Genomic DNA, 19,989 nt, shown 5'->3' on the forward strand with positions numbered 1-19,989 from the left:
GCATGCGGATATTATATCCCTTACGAGTTTTTAAAAATTATAAATAAACATTCAAAAAAAAACTACCTTTCGACTAGATCAGACGTGACACTACACAAAAAAATGCTGTGATTCTACATTGCAACATTTTATTCACCGGAAGCGTAAAATTGATCCCCTTACTTTCTATGTAAAAATAATTCCAGATTTGCTGCTATCAGAGTACTTGTCTAATGGACAATCGTGCCCAAGCATTTTAAAACGCATCAATTTACTCAATTCTAAGAAATTGTTTGATGTAATTGAATATTCAAATCACGCAAGAATTATCTTGTCATGCAGACATGGTCCGCGTAAACCGGGTTAGGCCAGACACGAAAATTGTACTCTTTTTGTTTTGAAATCAGTTTGTACCTATTTTAAACTTCGAAAAAACACTGTTATGTTTAAGACTATTCTTATAAATGACTTATTTTTGAATCGAACAAATAAAATATTCCTTTAAAATCACTTTATCGTTTAAAAAGATTCAGACAAATTGATAACATTGTTTAATAATGAATCATTATCATATTTTTCATTATGTAATAGGTGCATTTGCAACTTGAAGTCGATGCGTCTGCCAGGACTGGTATTCCGAACGCATTTACAGCGCGCTATAACGCGTATTTAGTAGTGATGTAACAGACCTCTGTTTCTGCTTCGGAAGCTGCGAAAGTTTTGCACGCTTTCTGACATCCATATCTGTTTCTGTTTTCGCAACTTTTTGACGGATTTTCGCGTGCGGGAGGGGTGTTTCAGGCGTTCCAGCCAACCACAAGCGAGCCGGGCGCGTGCTTTTGGCACTTGTCGCAACGCGTTTGTTTACATACTTCCGTACGTTTTTTTAACGAAAACCCATAAGGTGAAATATGCTTCAGAACAATTCCAAAACTTGGCAAGAAGATTACGGGAGGAATCGAACTTAAGTGCGAAATTTGAGAACTAACCAAAGACGACAAATACAAAATTGCGACGTATTTAGATCAGCATTATAAATCTAGTTTTTCTATTAACACCACTATGGAGCAGATTGTGTCTAAAATATCAAACATGACGATCAGCAGAAGCAGAGAATCCAGAATCCACTAGTTCCACTCGTGATGCATACCTTCCCCCGATATGTGTCAAACTCAAATTGAGAATAATGACCAACCTTCGTGTTCATCAATGATGAATTCATCATTAGAAATGTTAGAATTTATTTGAAGTATGAATGAAGACGAGCAAGACTCGATTACAAATAACGAGAATGACAATCTATTTTTGGAGACGCAGTCACAACTTCAGGAGTACAAAAAAGAAAAATGATTGCCTTTACATGAGGATCTCCTTATGTGATGGAAATTAAATTCATGCAAATATATTAATATTAGTGCGCCAATATTTATCAGCTCTTCCCAGCAACGTCACCAGTGAGCAATTATTAAGCAGAGCTGGTCTCAAACAGGGTGTGTTTTAAACCCTGTCCCATCCAATACCATGATGATCAGTATGGGCAAGAAGGCATATTAGCATATTAAAAAAAAATATTTAGAGCAAAGATTTTTTTTAAATAAGATATTTTGCTTATTTCTGGTTGCTTTTTTCTGCAGGGGAGAAGCGAGGGGGGCGTGGCCGCGCGGTCAGTGGTGTACCAGACTCCCCATCCCCTTCTCGTTTCTCCCCTGCAGAAGTAAGCAACCATTTGCTTTTTTTGATATTTTATTTTTAAAAATGTTATTCTTTCTAAAAAAATATTTTAATGTGCCAATATGTCTTCTTGCTCATACTGATCATCGTGGTTTCGGATGCGACAGGGTTTAAATAACACCTGTATATTAAAAACTCTGAAACTACTGTTCATAAAATATAACTTATTATTTACACTTGCGCATCCGTGTCCGTTTCTGTTTCCACTAAAATGTACTTTTTACATCTTTTTCCGTTTCTGCTTCCGTTATGACACTTCCATTCCATCACTAGTATTTAGTACGTAAAAACGCGCAATAATTGCGTTCGGGTCGGTAGTGTATTCTGAACGCAAAAGCGCGCGTAGAGCACGCATTTTTAACGCGTATTTATGTACTAAATACACGCTAACAGAGCGATCTCTTCGCGCGCTATGCCGTTTAGAATGCCAGCCCAGGACATAGAGAATCTGAGGCCTTATAAAGTAAGCAAGTTTTCTGTAATCAACCACCACTAACAGTGTTTTTTTTTTATTATTTCAGGACACTAATTAGACTAACAAATCACAACAGTAGTAACTTATATACGGTGCAACTATTGCAACATAATTTTGGATAATTTAAACTTACCGCTTCTGGTACTCAAAAATGGATAGGAATTAATCACTTTCTTCAAAATTAACTAATACTTTGTTGTTTCACATCATATTACCTGCAATAAAAGAAAACAATTTATTAAAATCCGATAAGGATAATAATTTTTCTTACATTACTGACAATCAAATATTTTTTCCCAACACCTGTCTTGTACACATCGTCAACTTTTTCAGCTCTTCTTAAAAGTCAGCAGATGAAAGAGTTAAGACCGTTTTACATTGGGAATAAAATGGTACAAGATCTTGTGCAAGTTCTTGCGCAGTTTTTTAACAATAATTATTGTGCCAAATTTTGGGCCATTTTTTGTTTGTTTACTTTTCATCAGACTACAGCCGAAACATTTTTATAATTGGGTGCGCGCGCAGATATTGGTTCAAATATTTGTTGAAAAAATCGCGTTCTATCTTTTTCTGAATTTGACCACAGATTAATTTTATTTTACATAGATACTGAAAAAACATACAATTTGTAGATATTGAATTAGACGACAAATTTATTTCTTAAGTGTTTCTCTTTGCTTTTGTAATAAATGTGTATTTTTAAAAAATAAAATGGCTTTGAATATTTAATTTCATGCTTTTGCCAGTAATTTGATTTTTTTTTTTTTACGAATAAAGAAATTAAAACAAAGCAATACTTTTTGTTTATGATCTCTTTTTAACTCACTTTTAAATAAAACTCATTCTAAGGATAATGCCGTGAAATTATACTTGAATTGTAATGAATAGATTTTCATCTGAATTGATAAATCGATTCAGTTCGGCAGTTCAAGTCAGAACTACGTGACACGAACCTTATTCGGGAGGATGCGCAGGAACTGGTAGCCAACAGAGAGCTGCATAGAGGCTCTTTGTAGACACCATACGATCTAACAAGGGATCGGACATAGAATGTTGATGAATAACATTATTTAACACAGCGTTTTTAAATCACGGTTTAAAATTTGAAAAGAAATGCTCGTTTAAAATCAACGTTTTTTTTTAATTCACTAGTTTTTATTCTCTCATTAGCTTTGTTTTATATCTCTAAAAAATAATCAAAATTCTAGAAAACATACAAAAAATCTTTACGTACCCATATCTCTCTACTTATTTATTTAGTTTTTTTAAATAAACAAATCGTTGATTTGTTCTTTGTTAGTTTTACTCAATTTGTGTATTGGATAAATAACATGACACCAAGCAACAACAAATAATCTGATGCGCCTTGAAAATTTAAATTGACAGATGCGCGCGCAGATATTGGCTCAAATATTGTTTGAAAAATATGACGTGTTTTATGTTTTTGGAATTTGACCACATTTTTCATCCAATTTGTGTATTTACGACACAATATTTGTTGGACCGATTTCTGCACAAGATCTTGTACCATTTACTGACTAATATAAAACGGGCTTTAGCAAAATAAAATAAACAAATTATTGTAAGACATCACTCCCCATTATAATAATAATAATAATAATATTTGGCTGATTTATATAGCGCCATTTTTGTAAAAAATCACCTCAAGGGCGCTTTACAATCGTATATCTAAACTTACATTATATTTCCAGATTTAAAATTGAGGGTATGATAGTTTAAAGAAGTGGGATTTTAGTTGGGATCTGAACTGACTGGGACTGTCGATGATTCGTAAGTTTGAAGGCATTATGTATTATGTACACAAGAATTGTTTTTTTTCTTTTACGTAATAGTAAACGTGTTAGAAATATGTATTCAATTGATATAAAAGTTGTATTTAGTAATAATGTTGTACTTATACTAAAAATATATGTATTTAAAATGTGGATGTTTCAACATTGGCAGAATGGTGAATGCTACACGGTGTGTAAAGCGGCCACTTAAACCAGCCAAGAACAGGTCATAAGCCCTGTAAATGCCTCGACTTCCATATTACCTTCTCAAAAATATTTTCCCTCTCTGTTGCAATTTTTTTAAATCTAAATAACTCCCGAAGTAGTAAATCCAGCCTGTCCACAAATATTTGGACATACTTAAAACATTAATAAAATAAATAAAACAACTTTGTTTTTAACCACTAATTTAGTTTTAACCACTAATTGAAATTAGTGGTTTAAAACAAAGTTGTTTTTTTTATTTTTTTTATGGTGAATAACCACAAAGTTAGTGCTTTAAATATAAAATCTATAACTTGAAACATTGTTGATGAAGTTCACCATTTATATATTTTTTTTACTGTGTATTTTTGCTAACTGTCATTTACATATGTTTTTACATAAACATTTTTTAAACTCTTTTTTTCATTGCCATTTTTGCTATTTGTTTCAATTGAAATTCATCATATTATAAATCAGCAGCCAAATAGAAGGTCATGAACAACCAACATTCATTCGCAAAAAAGGGCACAACTTAAAGTTCACTCACATCTCACTTGTACCATCTAGATTGTTTTATTTTTATAAATAACAATGCCACAATGCTCATTGCGTCACTATTCAGCTCGGTTCAGTTCATTGCCGAAAAATCGGCGTTTATTATATAAGTAAAGCATAGTATTATTATGATCTGTTTGCAAAACAGTAAAGAAGGTAAAAAAAATACAAATAAGCTAAATGTAAATATAATCAAAGACACTTAGACATTTTAGACACTTTTTAAACTTAACAGCCAAGCTAAATTATAATTTGTATTTTTTTTAAATGCCCCTGATGTTATTCATTAGTTATCTCAGTTTGAGGTTGGTATGGATAAATACATTATTGCGGAGTTTTTTATTCAAATTCAAGGAATAATATGAGAATAGACAGTGTCTAATATCAAAAATGTTTGAGTATGTCCAAAAGCTTGCAGACTGGCTGGAATACCTCCCTAGGAAGTTATTCAGGTTTCAATTTATTTCAACAGAGAGGGAAAACATATTTGAGAAGGAAATGTGAAAGTCTAGGCATACAGGGCTTTTGACCTATCATTGGCTGGTCTAAGTGGCCACTTTACACACTGTAACAGTCACCACTTTGCCCATGTTTGAACATCCACATTTTCTCAACTCCTCCATCTGTTGACTTTTGTGAAGTAAAAGAGCTGAAACCTTTATCACGTGGGTGAGATTCATTCGGCTGAATTAACTACCTGGTAAAAGAAGAAGAACAAAAATTGGAAAATTATTTTCAAGCGTTGCCTAGTAGGTGATTTGGTTTGGATTTGGTAGATTAATGGAAGCTACAAACATTTTAACCTAAAATGCAGAATCAGACTTTCAACTTAAAATTAAAAATCTAAAAAGGCAATTCCTTTGTTTCTGAGTAACTTTCAAAACTGCGCTAGACTCTTAAGCTTTTGTAATAATACAAAAAAAATCGGCATGGAATGCTCTCCCAGCAGAAATTCGAAACTGTGAGAGTGAAGTGATGTTTCGGAAGAAACTTAAAACCCACTTGTTCTCTAAATCATTTAAATAAATTCTTAGCATGTGGTGGAAAAGTGGTATGAAAAAGTACATTATTTTTCTTAAATTAAAAAGTTAAAGTTAAAATTAAATTTATATCTTTATATAATCACTTTGTGAAGCGCCCTTGAGGTATTATATTACGAAAATGACGCTATATAAGTTATCCATAATTATTATTATTATTTTTATTGCCTCTGCTGTAGGAACACATCGCCAGCACTGGTTAGTGAGATTTGTTCTGAGGATCCGTGGCGGATTGCTACATAACCAGATCGTCTAAATAAAAAATAAGGGAGAAGTTTTTAATTTTAATGTAATTGTGCAATCAATTTTGCTGGACATGCTTACGTCAGTTTTTAACGTGATTCCAATTCGCGGTATTATTTCAAAACCAATATAATCTGGCACTTGTTAATCCGGATAATTTGAGTTTTACTGTACAAGCAAAACCGAAATAAAGACCCTCGGTCTTAAAAGCAGTTTTCGAGTATATGGAGGGAGTGCTATCACTGAAGCATTTCATTGTCCTTGAACTGGCACCTGAAGCGTAAGACAGATCACCTTACCTCCCTGTTACAGACGATCAAGGTACGCTGCATTTGATTAAAATATGCCGAGCTCTATGCATTATCGAGTACGCATAAGGGTTTTATGATTATAAGAGACAAGCAAACAAATATGCACTAAACAGATTCACACTATCATCAACTTTATTTTCTTTGTTTTGAAAAACTAAAACACAAGTCACACGAATAATTTGTATATAACAACTGTTATTCAAATCGTATTTCATTGTGCAGTTATGTGCGCATGCCTCATACACAAAGTGACATTTGCTCGAGAGGAGCATCCAAAAAGTACCAATACTTATCAATCAAGCTAACACATTTTTTATGAATAACTTAAAAATACATTGGTCGGAAGCAAATCGAATTGATTTCGCCAAATTTCTACGTCAAATTTGTTTTTCATGGCATGTCGTACAATAAAAAATGTCCTTAATTATAGGCCTGAGATATTTTCATTTCATTTGTTTCAACATGGCGATGATTACCAAATAACGACATAAAAAAAAGTGTTTTTGCCAATTAAACCTGGACATCTAACCTTCGTCGCATTGACGAATACAGTAGGGGAGAGCAGGTAGGATTCGTACAGAGGGAGCATTTGGACAGTGGTCATATTTACACTATCAGACACATTGGCGTTGTCTTATTTGTGTGCGTGATTTCCACTTATACGCATAGGCCAACTGTGGGAAGGGGCGGCAGTGCGGTCGCTAGCTTCGTTGTGGCAAGTCGATAAATGTTTTAGATCCTCGTAAGTATTTTTTTATTCACCTTTGAACGTCTTTAGCACTAATAAGTTTTGCCCAAATTGTAAAAGTAATTTACTACGGTTTATGAATTTATGCCGCAGCTTGTTATGTAAACATTCATTTTGAGACAACTTTAGTGGTTATTTTTGATTTTGAATTAATTTTTTGATTGTTTGGGTTGGGGGGGGTTACCTTCGTACGGTTATGAGTGGGGTAGATTTGTACTGAACGAATGTACCCCGCGCTAGTATAGAAAGTTTATTCACCAATAATATTTTTTTACAGAACCATGCCGCGAATATACGTAAAAAGGGGGACTAGAACGCGAGAGGTAGACAAAGATGCAATGAAATTTGCGATGGAGAAATTTGTTTTTACGAATAACAAAGATGAAAGAACAGTTTACATATCAGACGTGGTCTGTATTCTGCCACAATCAAAATTTTCTTTCACAGCAAAAACAACTAACATTTTTACCTTCGGGAAGGATCTGTTTTTGTACAATGTGCAATAGCGGATTCATTACTGTTTATTCATGCCTCTTTTCTTCTTTTTTTAATGTTTTAAACTATTATTTTATTGTAATATTAAAACCCTATAAATTGTTTACATGGACAATGTCCGTAAATAAATAAATGAATAAATTAAAAAAGGTAACGGCCTGCTTTATTATTTATATGGTTTATTATAATGTTAATTGATTCCATTTTTTTTTTAAATTGTTAAACTTTTGTAAGTTGTAACGATACTGTTAATTATCACAGCAAAAATGTAGATTCTGTGTTAATTTATGACGTCAAGTTTATATTTTGTACAAACGGAATTTTTTATCACTGTGTCAATATGTTTCACACTATGTACGAATCTACCCCGCGTGTGGTGGTGCATTCGTACGTTTTTCATTTTTCAGAAAAACCACTATAGTTTATCCATCTTGCTTTGTATCCACAACTTCACTATTATTTAAGCCTGATATACAGGTAATAAAGAATTATTGATTGAACAGCTCTTCGTTTTTCTTCAATAAGTTAGAGTAAAAAGTGTACGAATCTTACCTGATTTCCTCTACGCGATAGCAAATACGCTGTATCTTTTTGCTGCCCACGCTGAAGATCGCGTTGTAGCTTGTCAACTTGGTCTCCTAAAAGACAGTTATGTCTAGCAACGTTTTTTTTCTTTATATATGTGTATAATTAGAAACATCCACCATAAAACTCGTTCGTCGAATCGAAGAATGATTGGGTTTAATGGGGTATGTATAAACGTTGGGTGTCCAGGGTTAAATTACAAAGCACCTGGCCCTCGATTACAATAGCGTACCTGTAGTAAGTAACTGCATACCCCACCCGAAAACTCACAAAAACGCTCTGCTGTATCCCACGTCTTCGGACGTACGACACACAAATTTAATAAATAATTTTGAAAAACGGAAAAGTTACCGACATAGAAAATTTAATTTTTTTCCACTTTCAAAAAAAACAAAATGAATTCAGTTTTGGGGTGCGGAAAACGATACATTGAAACGTCGACTTTGTCCGACAATAATCAGATAATTAGTCCGACATGCAGTTGTAAGTTGTATTTTTAGCACAGTATTGCAGAGGCATTTGCAAGAGAGTGCCAGAAAAAACAATGTTCAAATACCTATTCATCAAAATTGTCCATATTTGAATTTCAGATAAACTATATACTGAGTGACATTTGACATTGAGTTTGGCATTTTAATATTTTTGTTTCGTCATTTTGGGATTTGCTGTTGCCCAAAGCAATTTTTTTTTAAAAGAATGCAATATCACCGGCCACCTACCGGGTCCAATAGAATATAAACCATCCAGGGACCCACTCAAAAAAAAAACTGCAAAATCAGTCCAGCCGTTTAGGAGTTTAGTGACACACGTACAGCAAAATAATGTATATAATGACGATGTAGAAAGTCGGTAACATCTTCAACGATACTTTTAACGTTTAATAATTATAGGAGGACTATTATTACACTCATAAAATCAAATAGTTCTTTGTGTTAATTAGGTAACATTGTAATAACTTAGTTGGCAAAATGATGATAAAACTGAATTAAGCTTGTTCATTTATTTATTGACCTGGTTTTTATTTTAAAGAACTCCATTTTATAATTTTCATCTCAAAATCAAACACTAATTTCAGTCTACTTAAAATCGTTTATTTTATTTTTAAACACAAAAGTAAAAATTCATTTGTGTTTCACAATTGTTTTGCCTTGTTAGGGCATTTTCAAACAAACAATTGGCCAGATTTTTTTGTTTTTGTGTTTAAAAATAAAATAAACGATTTTAAGTAGACTCAAAACAGTGTTTGATTTGAACAATAAAATTATACGCTTGCTAATTTGAAAATATAATCAAAAACCGTTTCTTTATTGTGGCATGGACATATAATTATTAATGAACAATATCTAAACATAACAAATTGTGATTATTATAACAAAGTCTCATATATTTAGTATCTGAGTTTTTTCTTTCTACTCCTTTTTCACATTCCATTCCCCATCCTCTCTTCATGGTATAATGTAGATTTTTGTTACATTTTGTTTGTAAAAAAAACTTATAAGTTTAATTTTATAATAAAACTAGCGGACCCGTCAGACGTTGTCCTCCCCGAACGTTTGCTTTCCTGCTATTAGCTTGGAAAAACACTTTTAATTGATAAGTAGGTACCTAGGTACTTAAATAGGTGCGAAGGTTTTCACGGTCACTGTTATCAATATTATGTATCTTTTTTGGGTGATACCGTGTATGTTGGATTTGATCCAACATACACGGTATCACCCAAAAAGATACATAATATTGACCTAGGTACTTGTTTGTGATTAAATTCCAAAACTAAAAGTTATTAATATTCTAAATTTAATTTAAGTAGGTACCTAGGTACTTGTTCATGGTTGAATTCCAAAACATAAAATCAGTATTTTTTCAAATATGGCATTCTTTTTTGCAAACGTTAAACTCCGGTTTTCTCACCAACAGAGGGGTGTACTTACGTAGGAATACGATTTTTTAAAATGTATCGAATTTAATATTATTTTAGTATAACCAATAATCCAGTAAAAAGAAATAAATGGGTAGAAATTATAAGGAATTTAAGGAAAGAATCTGATTGAGATCCACAAAAAACGAATGCTGTTAGTAAACATTCAAAAACAAACTTTTTTTATGAAAAAAAAATTACATCTATATTTTTTTTTTGTAAATGCATTCTCCTCGAATGCAACCCTCATAGATCAATGAATAAAACATTCATGCTTCTTACTTTTTTTACATGTTCGATTAATGATTTAAATATCTACGAACACGCACAGCGCAAAGATCTATATTTCTCTGAAAACCGCACGTAAATCGGTTAAGCCGTTTAGAAGGAGTTCAGTGACATCACACGTACAGAGGAATTATATATGTAAAGATAATAAGATTCTGTATGAATATACCTAGAACATGTTCATCATTAATCATTTTCTCAATCTAAACGATTTAGGCAAGTAGGAAAAAATTGCCTTAAGGCAACATGCCCGCCCTTATATTTACATAAAATTTATGTATACGCATAAAATGTGTTAAATAAATAAATAAAATTGTGTTCATTCATTAATTTTTTTATGTTATTAATTTCCACACCCATTCAAAAAAGCATGAATAAATTTATTGATGATAATAGGTTTTCAGCGTTATAATTTGTTCGCAGAAACAGTGAGCGACCCTCACAATTTACCAACAGACAGCTGTTTAAATTAAGTCACCCTAAATTATTATCGTAAGACACAAATAACCAGGTGACACCAAATAATATAATATTACACATCCATTATTATAAAATCAAATGTATTTATACATTCAAATATTTGCGAAACAACAAGCCTGTAGTTGCAGAATTGTAACTTAATATTTAACTTATCTGAAAATAATTGCAACATGTATGTACAGAACATTTTAATATTGCTTATGTGTGGGTGACAACGTTTTCAAATCGTAATTGACATTTGTTAGGTTATTGTTATCTGCCTATATATATTTACATTTTATTTTTTAATTTATTCGATTTTGCTTTCTAGGTTTACTTTATAATACTTTTTGTATATTGTTTGAATTGTTGTTTTTAAACATTTAAAAAAACTTTTTTTCGGTATGATTACATTGTAACTATTTTGTTAACACTTTGAGTACTGGCCGAATACCCTGTGCCCGGCCCATTTTTGTGAAATTTCATGCTTTTTGAAGTGTTTCTTAAAAGTGTCATAAATATGAAAATACTAAGTTAAATCAATTGAAACTTCTCAGATTTATTTAAAATAATTAAATAAGTCATTTTTGTATGATAGTTTTGCCAACATTGGCCTTTATAGAGAGCTGCATTGCGCATTGCAATGTTCGCACATTTACGGGGCCTCACTCCTTTTTGCGCTTTGTATCCCGGAGCCGTGTAAACACGTGATTATAATGACCATGCGTTGCGTCTTGGTCCCGTGTTTTCACGTGGTTTACCAGCAGCATAAAAGTACTAATAAAAGTCACTAGATTTCAATAAAATACACTTTTTTAGACATCTGGTTAACCACGTGAAAACACGGGACCGGGACGCAACGCATGGTTATATAATCACGTGTTTACACGGTTCCGGGATAAAAAAAAGTAAATACCCATTTTGTTCCTTTTTTGTTTTTTTTTTCAATTTATTTATTTTTGAAACCAACACAGTCATAGTTATAAACAAGACATCCAGAATAATAACAAAAAACAAGACTAATTACGGAATTTATTAATGGAAGTGAGATGAGAAAATAGGAAAGAAAGAGAAAAAGGAAAAAGCGGGAGTAAGTAAAAATAAAACAACGCAAAAAGAAATAAAAATTAATATAAATGTACATATTCCACATACGTAGAAATGGGCATTTCAGTTTATTTATAAAAATGGCAATAACGGTTACCGTTTCACCAATTAAGCTGTTTCGTAAAGACGTTTAAAAAATAACAGTTTAGTGCTGTAATTTTATTTATTATTTACTTTAAATTTAAAGAATTTTTATTTTACAATGTTTTGAGTATGTCCAAATGCTTGCAGACTGAGTGGATTTTCTCCCTGTGGAGTTGTTATATTCAAATTTATTTGCAACAAAGAGGGAAAACATTTTTGAGAAGGGAATATGGAAGTCTAGACATTTACAAGGCTTCTGACCTGTCAATGGCTGGTTTAGGTGGCCACTTTACACACTGTGTAACATTCACCATTCTGCCTATGTTTGAACATCCACATTTCCTCAACTCTTCCATCTTTTGACTTTTGTACTTAATACGTATTATGTCATTTTTTATTTGTAGTTTTTATTTGTACCAAATACGTATTTTCGTAAGCTTAAAAGCACTGCGTTCCGTGTAGGAATATATATGAATAAATAAATAAATTACGATATGCTTGTCTCGTAAAAAGTTTAAAAATCGATTTATTATCAATAATTATTGATTAATTTAGCATCACGGCTGACATCTGTTGTTCATCGTCCGCAACAGTTTGACAGATAACAGTTCGACGTCACATCCGACACACGTGGGAGGTGTGCCATTCAATAAGATTCTCAAACTTTTTTTGGCCTTTCCCGATTTTGTGGTAATATTAAATAGATAAATAAGTACGTGTATGTAACATGATAAATAAAATTTAATAAGATTAATTATTTTGTCTGTGTCCAGGCGGGTGAAGAATACAGTTCTGTGTGTGAAATAGAACCAGAATCCAGTACATGTGTTCTCGACTATATGGCTGCTCTCGGAAAAAATCTTACAAAAATAAATAGAACAGAGAAAAGCCCACCTGCGGTGCTATTCTGAACTGCTCTCGTGGCATATAAAATACACGAGATAAGTGTTTTCTGCGGCCGCGAGAGCGTTTGAAATATCACCCCTGGTAGTGAAGAAGTTGATTTATGTTTTATTCTTTTTTTAAGTATTTAATGTTGTTTCTTCTTTTTGAATTGTATTTTTTATTCACGGATAATATTTTTTTTTAAGGTAGCTTACATTTACAAACAACATTTTGAGTAGGTACAATCTTTTGTAGACTAGACCTCCCTCGGAAGTTATAAAAATGAAAATTTTATATAGGGGGATAAAGATGTCTAGGCAATTACAGGGCTTATGATCTGTCGTTGGTTGCTTTAAGTTGCCACTTTGTACACTGTAACATTAACTATTATGTCATTGTTTTAAACATCTTTATTCATATTTTTGTAATATATTAATATTAATAAATCTCATGGGAGTTGAATCGACTTCTTGTCTACAAAAATTTGGACAAACTCAAAATATTGGTTATAAAACGAGCTGGTCTAAGAAGAAGTGTAAAAGTTGAAAAATATTTGTAGGCGTTGGCTAGTATTTAGGTGAAATAATTCGATCAGAATCCCACTCGCATCAATAAATGGAATATAAATTTTTAAACTTTGGTAAAATAGTGAATATTATGGAGAATATAGTGTAAAGTGCCTACTTAAACTAGCCAACGACAATTCATAAGCCCTGTAAATACCTAGACTTCCATATTCCCTCTAATAAAATGTTCCTTTATCTGTTGTAATATATAAATGCTTTATATGTGTATATTGTTAATTATTATGCCTTAACCCGGGCACAGCCTAAAAGCAATAATAGGTTTGTGTTAACAAATGTAATTTGAAATGGATAAATAAATTTATAATAAATAAGTTGATTGAGAACCTCCGGGTTCAGGTGAATAATTACACCAAACGCAAGTTCATAAAATGAATGCATTATTTTTTCTTTGACAGTCGCGTGCACGACCGAGACTTGAGTGGTTGTGTGGGCGCGTGCATTTATTATTATTCTGAACTCCAGGACTCCGATCACAATAGGTAGTTAACAGAGTTATCTTCGAAATATATTTCAACAGAGAGGGAAAAACGTTTGTTTTATTTATAAATCATATAACACAAAGTATTTTACAAGTATAATACGTTGAATTACATTCCCAGGAGTTACAACAACTCAATTCGGGACATAAATAATATTAACATTTAGAAAATAACACATATTGAGAACAACAAAGAAACAAAGCAAGTTTAGCACCTTTATAACTAAATATAGCACAACAATATAAACGCCTATAACCTTTTCTTACACGAGCAGAATAAATATTAAAAAAAAAAAAAACGCTTTTAAGAGTAAAAAAAAGTAATGAATCTTAGTAGATTTAGGAGATAAGGTCATTAACATCACATGCCGTGCACAGATGATGCTGCCATAGTGATAATGAGAACATTATATGAGAAGGGAATATTTAAGTCTAGGCATTTACATGGCTTATGATCAGTCATTTGCTGGTTTAAGTGCCAACTTTACACACTGAATAATGTTTAGCATTCAGCGTTTGAACATTCATATTTCCTGTTGACTTATGTAAATGAAAAAAGCTGAAATCTTTATTGATGTGGAGAGATTCGTCTGATTAATATATCTTCAATTGTTCATGAGGTAAAATCTAATTTTCTGCACCAAAAGGGGGAATATTTGTAAAAAAAAATTCGAAACTTCTCTATTACTATGTTCTATTACAGGTTACGAGAGGATGAAGATATTTCAAATTTTCATACAAATATACACCTTTCCGTACAAAATTTTTTATTTACTTTAAATACAATTGAAGATTAACTACTTAACTCTGTTAACGTCCCATTCAAATATCAATTTTATATTTTAAAAACTAATTTTGTTGTTCATCATCATCATATTCCCTTTCCGCACCTAATTGGTACATGGGGAACTGGATTGGTACACCATTCGCAGCATACCTCGATCAATTTGTTACATGAAAGTAAGGTTATCAGTCTTATGCTTCAGGTACCAGTCCAGGGACTATGAAATATTCAAGTGTGAAAATACCCTTTTAAATCAATATTTCATATCAAATATCAATCATGTCGGGAATCGAACCCGAGACCTCTTGCATGGTAGGCAAACGCACTGACCATTACACTACGAGGCCGACAAAATTCATTATAAAAAAATAATAAAAACACTTTGTTTTTAACCACTTATTTATCGTATCTATCTGAAATTACGCTTTCCGTCCTTATAAGACAAAGAGACTCGATTTATTAGTTCTATACGAAGCACAATATTGATAAAATACAAAAGAATGGAATTCATTAGTTAAGTATACCTTGAAAAGGAAACTTGTATAGCTTTGAAACCGGTCGGTAGAAAAAATAAAAAAGTTGTGGATAAAAACAAAGTTGTTTTATTAACATATTACAACAGAGATGAAGAACATTTAAGATAAGGTAATATAGAAGTATAGGCATCTACAGGGCTTATGACCTGTCAATAGCTGGTTTAAGTGGCCACTTTACACACTGTGTAACATTCACCATTCTGCCCATACTTGAACATCTATATTCCTTCAATTCTTTCATCTGTTGATGTCTGTGAAGTTAAAGAGCTGAAACCTTTATTTATGTAGGTGAGATTCATCTAATTGAATTATTTCACCTACATACTAGACAACGCCTGAAAATGTTATTTTTTCATTTTCTATACTTCTTCATGGACCAGGTGGATTTATCAACAATATTATGAGTTTGCCCAAACTTTTGAAGGCAAGGACTGGATTCGACTCCCTGGGGAGCTGTTTATATTAACATATTACAACAGAGATGAAGAATATTTAAGAGAATTTAATGTAGAAGTCTAGGCATCTACAGGGCTTATGACCTGTCAATGGCTGGTTTACAAAAATTTGGACAAACTCAAAATATTGTTGAAAGTTGTTTTATTAAAAAAAAAATATTTACCAAAAAGATTTGTCTACTTATTGCTGATTTTATATTATTTTAAAAATAAGGTACTGATTGTTTCAGAAGTCGATTTTTTATGGAAGCATTGCTTCCATCCTTTCTATGGACGGGCCGCGCATGTTACCTACTCGTATATACATTGTGTTTGTCAGAGTGCTTTACGGATTCCTAACAAAGACTTGGTGCAAAGTTGGCGATCTAAAAATAAGCTCTCGTTAGATACGCTAGCAGCTTTAGGAGACTCGTATTATTCAAATTAGTTCTGAATTTCGCGACTCGTAGACGGAAAATGATATACCAGTATACTTTAGGAATATAATTATAATATAAACTCAAAATGTAAAACAAATTTAAAATAAAAATAACTGCTCATATAAATAGTGTAGCGAGAGATTTAAAAAAAAATATGTAAATCAATAAACGTAGTACTTTATATAACTGGTACACATATTATTTATATTTTTATGTATTTCATTGCTTTATATATATTATACCATATTATTTATGTTTAAGTAACATGTATTCTTGGCACGTATATATACTTTATATTTGTATAATAATGATTTTTAATTTCTTACATTTGATTAGCTAGGCATTTATAATTAAGTAGTTTTAGTTTTTCTTTTTTATGTTATTGTTTTATTAGTATAGGACTACTTACGCTCTAAAGATAAAAAATCTCCATCTCAGAACAGGCTGTGCCATGTTAGATGGAGACTATCATAAACAGAGAACACTCCGTTTTCATTTTACATTAATTGGTTTTATATAGATTCCCTGTTATTAAGTATGTGTATTATTTTTTTGCAATAAATTTATAAATAAATAAATAAAAATTATAATAAAAAATATCTGTACCTTAAAGCTGAAAGTAACATTTTTTGCAAAATTGAGTTACGAATGTCATTTTGTTCATATATTCAGATCGTGTTCATTCTAAAAATATTGGAGTCCTCCGGTATATCACTACTAAAATAGATTGTTCTAAAACACTAGTAATGCAGTTATAATACTCTGCTTTCAACAAAATTCAACGGTTTGCTGATATTAAAGCAGTGGATACATAATAAATTCCACAATTTTTATAACATACCACCTATGACGCAGCGAGAGATTTTGCACAAGATTAAGTCTTATTGATTGATTTGGTGTTTATTTTGTAGAACTCCATATTTCATTATTCCATAACACGTTGAAAGCAAAGGGCGTAAACTTAATATACTTGAACAATTAGAAATTAATAAATATCTAAATAATCCTAATTTTAAAATAATAAATGAACAAACCAACCTAATATCTTCACAACTATTAAACATATTTAAATAGACTGTTATTATTCACTTTGTTCCTTTTTGTACACGCTTATAGGACGCGTAATTAATAGATGAATCATGTTACAATTGCATTGATATACTTTGATAAGAAATTCTTAAAAATAGAAATATTGTATAATAATACATTTATGTTTATATAAATTTCCTCATAATATTTCAATCACGTTTTAAAATTAAAATAAACAGCAACCTGTTATAATATTATTGATATTTTTTCGACAACAATTATCTAAATTTACAAAACTATAAGGCTTCATTAATTATCTCACAATACATACTTGTATGTCAATAAATACTTACTTTGTTATATTTTCCCCGAAATTCAAATATAAATACCTAAATTCCCCATTACCTATTAAACACTTAGCCTCACCCTTAACCATTGGTTTTTCCCTCAATTGTGATTAATGTACATGCTATAGTTCATAAGATTATTTCTATTTTCTACTTAAGTACCTTGAATTATATAACTATATAAGGACATTCAATCCAAATAATCTTCATATTCGTTTAAAAATGCCCTAATAAGGCGAAACAATTGTCACGAAGTTTTTATGTTTGTATATGTTTATATTTGTAAAAATAAAATAAAGTGTTCAGTAGACTCAAATCAGTGTTTGATTTCTAATTATAAGATTAAGTCTTATTTTCAAAATCAACCATACTTAACCATTATGTCATTTCTTTTGCCGTTAATTTCATTATTTTACTTTGCTTTTTTTCACATACTGTTTGCTTTCAATTACTGTTTTATTGCTACTGATATCATTTCGTTAAATTTATTACCTGTCATTTTCATAAATAATCAATATTTTGATTAATAAAAACTAATTTAACGTTTTTGTCTAGATAAGTTTTTATAAATACATTGTTTTTTATTCGGTATTCTTTATTACTTTTTATAGTAAAATCCGAGGAGGAATTAGGGCGCGGGCCGGGCGGTTTTTTATATTATTTTCTATTGATTTCAATAAAACTATTATTTTGTTTATTTAATTATGTGTGCAACTAAACTCGTAGAATTTATATAATATGCTGTTCCTCGATCAACACAGCACAAACTATGGCTTGCATGCACCAATGTCCCGATTGTGTCTTATTGTAAACTCGAGACAAGATCTGGACTTTTTTAGTGTAAGTCTTTATAGATTTAAAAAATCACTAAGATAGACCGGATCTTGTCTTGACGTAGTAACTTAAATTTGTTTTGTCCTAGCTTTAATTTCATTTAGTTGTATTTTATTTTATTAGGCGGCCTCCGTGGTGTTGTGGTCAAGACGCTTGACTCACGCACGGAAGGTTCCGGGTTCGATTCCCGATGAGAACACAAAAATTAAAATATGATTTTTCTCAAGCCTGGGTGTTCTGTGATGTAATTCACCAATGTTATTGAGCCTTCTGGCCTGTTGTGGTGCAAAAATAAAATAAAATAAGTGCCTTTATTTATTATAAGAAATTGTATTTACCATCGTTAGAATGGACTGCATAAGTCCGTCAAATAAATAAATATGATTATATTTTCACTTTGTCTTCTTTGGAATTTTATTATTTATTAGTGATATCTTGTTTTTCTAGATTGTTATTTATTGCATCACATGTTATTATAATCGAATTATTTTAACAGTGTATTTTTTATTGTTAATTACTATAGCTTAACACGGACACAGCCTAAAAAGCCTTTATAAATTCTAAATATGTAAACAAGTGTAATTTTGAGTGAATAATTAAAATAAAAAAAATAGGAATTACATGTGAAACAATATTAAAAATAACAATCCAAATATTAAAAAAATATATTTAAATTAAAAAAAACTAATATAATATAAGCCATACCTATGAATTAATAAGCATAAACCAGTATACAAAATAATGATATCATTAATATTAATAACATATATTTTACAAAAAATAATTGTTATAATTATTTAAATATGGTACATAAAGTATTAATTAAAGTAATCAATAATGCAACAAAATAACGGTTTAAACGATATAAAAAAATAGAACGAAACGTCAAAATACCTTTACATTCGTGTTTTCAAAGTCATTAGGATTTCATTCATTTTTCTCGTCTTTTTTCGTTGCGGGCTTTCTGATGTTTATAAAAATACAACGAAGCCAAAGGTTACCAAATCTATTCCCTTTTCCCCTACGCTCTACAGTATCATATTATCAAATTCCTCCTTAGACAGAAGCCATATCACAAAAATAGTATTTTCCCTACGTAAGTATAGTCACCCTACTATTATAGAGACGTAAGGACATACATAACCTTATGATGAAATTAATCGAATATATTATCTCAAGTTATAACCAGTTATCGATCGACCTGTTTTTTTTTCTCTTTTAACTTTTTATATTTTACGTAAACATGAGCTGTGTCCGATTTTTCCAAATTTAAAAATGAGAACCAAAAGCAAAAAACGTTATACGTCATTTGAAAGAATTTTTTCTGCTCTATACGATATTGTGTTTGCTTTTACGTTATAAGTATTATTTTATTTGATTCCAAGCCTTCAAAATGGAGTGTCAAAAATACGAAAGTGATTGTTTTCGACACCTCGTTCTATTTGCCTTCAATCGAGAATAAAGCTACCAAAGGTGCTCGCGATATTTGCACAGTGTACCGTGAAAATGCTATGAATAAGTTCCGAGACTTTGGTGACTCATTGCATGTTAAGTTGAGTACATACAGGAAGGCCCTTCACCTGTGTTTCATGAGTAGGAGAAGCTGGTACCTAATAGTTCTAG

The 19,989-nt window shown here is 31.3% G+C and overlaps 1 long non-coding RNA gene across 2 annotated transcripts in view; it reads right to left on the minus strand.

Annotated features, from left to right (window-relative positions):
- The window catches only part of LOC148285382 (uncharacterized), a 121,093-nt gene that overhangs the window by 44,173 nt on the left and 56,931 nt on the right, over nt 1-19,989 (minus strand). For both annotated transcript variants that reach the window (XR_015822141.1, XR_015822140.1), the window contains one exon: nt 2,319-2,400. This is a non-coding gene — a long non-coding RNA (uncharacterized LOC148285382). The remainder of the gene's footprint in view (nt 1-2,318; nt 2,401-19,989) is intronic.

Source organism: Micrasema longulum, unplaced genomic scaffold (genome assembly GCF_059751315.1).
Source record: "Micrasema longulum isolate JH-2025_06_02 unplaced genomic scaffold, ASM5975131v1 h1tg000037l, whole genome shotgun sequence".
Lineage (NCBI taxonomy): Eukaryota > Metazoa > Arthropoda > Insecta > Trichoptera > Brachycentridae > Micrasema > Micrasema longulum.